This window comes from Xenia sp. Carnegie-2017, unplaced genomic scaffold (genome assembly GCF_021976095.1).
Source record: "Xenia sp. Carnegie-2017 unplaced genomic scaffold, XeniaSp_v1 HiC_scaffold_22, whole genome shotgun sequence".
NCBI lineage: Eukaryota > Metazoa > Cnidaria > Anthozoa > Malacalcyonacea > Xeniidae > Xenia > Xenia sp. Carnegie-2017.
Window position 1 is genome coordinate 6,423,688 of NW_025813485.1, and position 6,969 is coordinate 6,430,656.

At 36.0% G+C, this 6,969-nt stretch overlaps 2 long non-coding RNA genes across 2 annotated transcripts; both read right to left on the reverse strand.

Moving 5' to 3' along the window:
* Positions 1-551: 551 nt before the first annotated feature.
* Positions 552-2,658, reverse strand: LOC124446474. Its single transcript, XR_006948447.1, has 3 exons — positions 2,395-2,658; positions 1,134-1,291; positions 552-990 (listed from the first exon to the last, which is right to left on the reverse strand). It is a non-coding gene; the product is annotated as an uncharacterized LOC124446474 (long non-coding RNA).
* Positions 2,659-5,241: 2,583 nt separating this feature from the next.
* LOC124446476 lies at positions 5,242-6,334 on the reverse strand. The gene is made up of 2 exons (XR_006948449.1): positions 5,890-6,334; positions 5,242-5,825 (listed from the first exon to the last, which is right to left on the reverse strand). It is a non-coding gene; the product is annotated as an uncharacterized LOC124446476 (long non-coding RNA).
* Positions 6,335-6,969: the final 635 nt, after the last annotated feature.

The window sequence follows — 6,969 nt, forward strand, 5'->3', positions numbered from 1 at the left end:
TGTATTTTCAATAATGCTTGTCGATCGGGGTGAATGACTATTCCAACAGTTGTATTTAATGTATTTCCACTGACTAGAACCCAATCTACTAGTTATCTAACTCCTCCAAAATTCTATAGTAACGAGTGAGACCAGTGAGAGAAGCCGCCATCTTGAAAGGTGCCAAAACAGACGATACTTTTCATGTGTTGATATACAGCTGCAAAGTTGATAATCTAGGTTTAATTTTTAAAATGTTTGAGAGAATTGGGTTTTTAAACCTTCTTATAAATTATTTTTCATTTTGAATTTTGCTTTTTGCCACCTTTCAGGATGGCGTCCTTGCCTAACATTTACTCGGTACTTAGACATCTAGCGGATTGGGTTCTAAATCATTGATATTTCACACTTTTGAATGTATTTTTTTCGCATTGAATGCCACTCTCTGCAATTGAAAGCTTATGAATATGCCAAATTTCTACATGAAGGCGTGACTCATTCAGATGCGTTTGTGCAATTAAAGGTACTTTGCAGTATCTATTGCGCATAAATGAATGAATATTTTCCCTTGATGACCAACAATATGTATATTTATTAAAATTTTTGGTAGGGAAAAAGTTTTTGCCATTGAGAGTTATTGGCTTTGCAAATGCTACTTGATTAAGGAAAGGATAGAACGTGCAATGTAAAATTGAGATCTTCTATGGGTTTGTTGCTCATAACATAAAATTAAATTAACTATCGCACACGCAATTATTTAAATTTCATTTTTGCATGATAATGCTTATAAGCTATTAAAAAATTTTCATAAAACTTCCATCTCTTATATATTGCAGTGTTAGGATAGTTTTGTAGATAAATCTAGTGTTGGGAATTTTACTACGTAAAGTAAATTAAGTCATTGGAATCTTTTCCACTTTACTTCCATTGAAAAATCGAATTTCTGCCTCCATCTTCGAAACTTTCAGTGACTTTTCTAATTTTCTTATTTTTTTCATTATCTTCCAAATCCTAAAATAAAGTGGATTGTTGTATAGTTAGCATACACATAATTGCATTTGTAACTAACACTTGCAAACTATGCAAAAGTATGTTTCGTTTAGCGCGCCATTATTGCGCTAGGTATCATTTTATAACAACGTTGAGTTTTTTACTGTTTTTTTGTCGTGGCTTCGGAGCTGGTTCCACTGAAGAAGGGGAAAGCCCCAGCCCTTGATCTAGCGCCACTGAGGCGTCTTTGCAGGTTAAGTGTCCGGTATAACGCTATCCAGGCTTCGTGTAACTGGCTCCAGGGTTGCTTTTCGGGTCTTCTCTAAAATCGAAAGGAAAGCTGATTAAAGAAGTAGCAATAGTGCTTCATGCGAATATGAATGCAAAAAAAGTAGACTCGTTTAACAAAAAATTCTTGAGGTGGAATGGCGCCAGTTTAACGCAGCTCTTGACCGTCGCTAGTTTAACTTTGCTGGCCGGGTGTTTCACCCTCTTGCTCTTAACCAAAACTATGACATTCGGCTCTAATAGCCTAGAGGAATGCGCTGGTTTGTATACAGCAGTTGTTATTCGCCTGGCTTCCCAGGTTATAGCATTAGTAGGCGATGCATCGCATTGTGCCTAGTACACTGCCGTAAAGATTATTATCAAATTGTTTAGAATTTTTTGTGGTTTCCTTTGCGGCGATAAGCTTCACAAAGGGTCAATTATGTGTCCATGGGAGGGCTCGCATGGACACACTTCAGCTGCGGCATTTAGAAACTGCGTAGGGTGAACGTGCTTACTTGTTCTTTCCAACTTGACTCTGGCCTTATGGGAATGGGCGTCAAATCGCAATATTCATCTCAGTGCAGAACATCTACCTGGTCCGGTAAACGTATTTGCAGATTGGTAGTCTCGGTATTTCAACGGATAGAATACTTGGCACTATGTAACGAGATTTTTCTTGCTTTAATGCGTATTCGGTGGCCTTGTGCGTTAGATCTTTTTGCGGACAGGTTGAACACTCAACTGCTTCTCTTTTACAGTTTGAGACCAGATCCTTTAGCTCTGGCAGTGGATGCTTTTGAACAGAACTGGTCAATCTAGAAAAACCAACCCTTTCCACCTTTCTGCCCAATTATGCAGTCCTAAGCAAAAATGCGGGATTTCGGAGGACAGTTGATTTTGGTAACCCTCTGTGGCCCACACAAATTAAGAAAAAAAAGTTTGGCAATATAAACAATCCATCCCCCGAAATGTTTTAAGGCTAGCTTTGCTTGACAATGTACTTCACTTATAAAATATAACTTTGCATTAATACATTCTTTAATTGTCTGATTGTCTAACATTCTCCGATTGTCTAGGTAAGTTAGTTCTGCCAATGCACTACTTTCAATGACAAAATTAAGATATTCTGCAAGTTATTAACAAGAGAAAACATACCTGTTTGTTTGGATTCTTTGACAACTGATATTATTGATGACGTATCTATTCCACCGCTATTGTTGGCAGTACAGCGATACCTGCCCTCTATCTTTACTGTTAAAGAATAGTTGGGTAAAATATATTTTCTCTCGTTCATATCTTCATCACAGATATCAGATTGGCAAATGTACCATTTGAAGGTTACTTCTTGTGGGACATATTTCTGCGTTAACGTACAGTTTAGGACCGAAAATCCTTTCTTTAAAAATCTTTTGTGTCTTTAATGTAAATTTTAGGTGCAACTGAAAAAACAAATGTAAAAATTGAAAGTGATCCTTTTATTATGCATGAGTCAATTCTGAGAAGCTGAATCTTTGAGTATGATACATTTAAAAACAACCTAAATAGCTATGTTTTTTTGGTATTTTTTCTTTGGAATGTCGAAACAGTTATTGAATTAAAAGTTGAGCTTCTAATCTGAGTTTTGCTTGGTGCACAAGGGCGCATAATGTACAAGTGCCATTTATTTGCCTTTCGTTTGTATGCAAATGTTTTTTACACTAAAATTTCTGTTTTTTTTGTAAATCAAACAGGACTGACCTAGTTTTTTTATTGAAATCTTCTTAAATCTCATATCCTTTCTCATTGCTAAAGTTTATCTGATAGGTTAAACTGTCATCAGGGAATCTGACAGACTTTACTTCGAACTTGTTTCTCGTAATTTTTTCTTGTCCGTCATGTGTTTATTATTGTATCGCAATTTGCATTTGCAATTGCATCTGTTTTTAAATATTTTTTACGTTTTGTGAATAATTCAAAATACGCACAGCTGCACATATAAAGAAGCGTCAAGCAAAATACACGTATACATAGATCCATGAAAGTGTTGAACATTGACGTCAATTACATAATACCTCAAAGAAATTATTGTTGCTAAAGAAAAACATAGTTGTAGACATCGAAGCATTTCTTTACAATCCAGTTATAGTATTTTTTTGATGAAGGTCTACATTACCCACAAAACCGAAAGTGTGGTTGCAGAAAAGCTTATCAGTCAAATAAGCTTTCAAGGCAGTGTGATTAACGTCAAGAAATCAGTAAATACAAACAGATATGTACTCACAACAATGCAGTATATGTTAAACATCTTTTGTAATGCTTCATTGTCAATGTCACCTACAGAGTCATATTAGCATCAAAAATAATTTCTACATCTTCACCTGGAATTTTAAGTCAACTATTCCTTAAACATAACGGTCCACATATAAAATGCAGCGTTCAGTTATGCCTTGTCTGAAGCAAATCTACAAAATGTGCTTATAAAAGAATGCCTCGCATTATGGTTTGTCACAGAAACTAATAACCACGTAGATACTGCAGGAGAAGTAGGATTGGAGAGGGATGTAATTATAATGTTAGCGTCCAGCAAAACTCGCTTAAACCTGATTAGGAATCTGTAATGGAAGAGGTAGCCTCTTCATCCATGTGCAGTACTGATAAGTTGATCCTACTTGGGGATTTTATTGCAAAGGTAGGCCGTGATTCTGCCGCCTGGGATGGAGTCATTGGAAAGAGTGGGGTAGGCAAGTGCAACAGCAATGGCCTGCGCCTGTTGGAGTTATGCTCATCGTATGGTCTCCTTATAACCAACACAATATTCCTGCTGCCCAACCGGAACAAAACATCATGGATGCACCCCCGGTCGAAACACTGGCATCTCATCAACTACATCATTGTCAGGAAGAAAAACAGGCAGGATGTCAGAATTACCAAGGCCATTTGTGGTGCAGAGTGCAGGATCGACAACAGACTCATCATCTCTAAAATGAACATCCGCAGCAAACCAAAGGGACGTCCACAGGGATGCATGACTAAAAAGAGGATAAATGTTGCCAAGCTGAAAAACCATCAAACAAGTGCAGCTCTGTCCACAGACCTAGAATCCCAAATTGCCAACTTCAATCCTGGAGGTAACGTCGAAGAAGACTGGGAATCCTTTAGGGCACAGTTCACTCAACTGCAGTGCAAGTGTTGGGCTACCCTACCTGACATCAGCATGATTGCTTTGATGAGAATGATGATGAGATTCAGGCCCTACTTGATAAAAGCACAGACTTCATCGTGCTTACCAAAATGATCCAACTTCAGTCTACAAGAAGAACGCCCTTGCCAGTGCACGGAGAAAAGTTCAGAGGAAGCTTATGAGATATTTCTGGCTCAGTGCCAAGGCTGATGAAATCCAAGCCTATGCTGACAGAAATGATACAAAGCGGTTCTATGAAGCTCTAAACACCATATATGGACCTCGACCGTCAGGAAATTCCACTCTCTTGAGCTCAGATGAGTCTACACTCATTACCGAGAAGGAAAAGATCTTGCATAGGTGGGCTAAACATTTTGAAGCTGTCCTCAACCTGAATATTTTTCCTTTTGTAAAATACATAAGATGTGATCGCTAAAATGACGAGTGTGAGGACGCCAGTAGATATGACAACTATCAACATTATCTTTGTCGACTGTTGTATATTGGCAATGTTTACTACATAAATAGAAAAAATACTTCCTGGCTGAGTTACGTGTATGAATCATTCATTTCGAGAGTACTGAAGTTTTGTAAAAAAATAGTTTTTAATGCTGTTGAAAAGTTGCAACTTTTATCTTGCAAATATTACTGCTTATAGACAAATTCAGCGACCTAAAAATATAATCTGCAAGCTGTCAACAAAAAGCAAGATTGATATATGAGATCAATTTCATGATCATCGGGGGTTGTGGTAAATATAAGCATAAGTACGTTAATACATGCTTTTATTTAAGCGATTTTTGCATGTAGCTTCTTTAGTAAAGATAAAAACAACAACAATATATTTTTCCAATGATTGATGTAAGATGATATTTAATTTTATACACAAATAATTATAAATATGGTTATAGAATGTAGGTTGGAGTGCAATTAGGTATTGGTGATCAGTTGTGACTGATGAAAAGCTTAGATTGTAGATTTTTTAATATGGTCGAACAAAATGTTGCGATTTGCTTATTCTTTGTCAGTAAAACACAGTCATTAAAAAAAGTCATAGTGCAGATTATATTGTTGGACGACCTCAAATTCTGCGACAATGATAAAGAAGACTTGCCTGTGTGATTGTTGTTTTTGACAACATTAGTTTTTGTTGAAATATCCCTGACGACGTTTATTGTTGGCGATATAGCTGTTCCACCTGTATTGCATGCACTGCAGCGGTACCTGCCCTCATTTTGTACTTTTAAAGAATAGTTGAATGAAATGTATTTCCAATGTTTGTCGTCGTAGCAGGTATCAGATATGCAGATGAACCATTTGAAGGTTACTTCTTTTGTTTAATGTCTCTGGTTTAATGTACATTTCAACACCGAAAATCCCTTCTTCAAAACTATATTTTCGTTTCGAATTTCAATGCTAGGCTTAACTAAAAATTTAAAAAACTGAATTTAAAAAACTAAAACACACCCTAAAATTTTAATTTCATTTACCTCAAATACTTTTTCGAACAGGACTAATCAAGAATTTGTATTGAAATATTCTTGATCTCATATCCCTTCATATTGCTTACATTGATCTTGTAGGTTATATTATCATCAGGGAATCTGACAGACTTTACTTCAAATTTGTTTCTTGTAATTTTTTTCCGTCATGATATTGGCAATGTTGCTCAGCCGCAGAACAACTTGTTACAATCTGCTCGTTGGATCCATCATATTTTAAACCCCACCAAAAATGGTCGGCAGCAGGATAAGACTTTACGTTGTAGAAACGTCAAATTCCTTCCGTCAAAATCATCAGGCGAATCAACTAATATCCAACCAAGTCGGTCAGGTGTTATATTGAAACAGAGTTGTTAAATTATTTCCGGAAATTAAAAGAGAATGTTTGACCTTATACGGGATGAAATGAAGAGTTCTTACTTGCATCCCACCCAACTCTGCTGACTCACGTTTCTTTATCTTGCACGCTCAAGAAAAAAACAACCCCTTTTATTTCAAATGAAAACATTCAGTAAGAGATCAGTTTTTTCCCCCAGATGCCTACTGATAAATATAAATACAATTGTAAAATTTAGCTACGTCATTACATACATTAAAAAAAACAACCTGATATAAGAGATGATTGATTCATCTCTTGAAGATGGCTTTCTTGTGAGGAAACACAGTGTAGCGAACATGACAGAAATATGAAATTGTATTCAATTTGTATATACCAATTTGCTTTCATTTTCATGGTATATACATAATGTGACATGTAATGTATTTGAACAGTGATTTAAATTTCCAAAAATTACAAACGATGGGAAATTAATTTAGACAAAATAACTAATTAATTTACCTTTGAGTTTTATCGTAACTTTCTGAGAAGATTTGTAGTGAACGGGTTTTCTTTCAATTGAGCACTCGTAGATTCCTACGCTTTCAGGTGTTATGTTAATTGGCAACTTGCAGTCTCTTTTGCATTCCATTTCTGTCTTACCATTTCTTTTCCATGATATTCTGTAATAAATTGCTATTAAATATGAATGGCCAATAAGCTTGCAATTCAATGTAACACGTTCCTTGTAA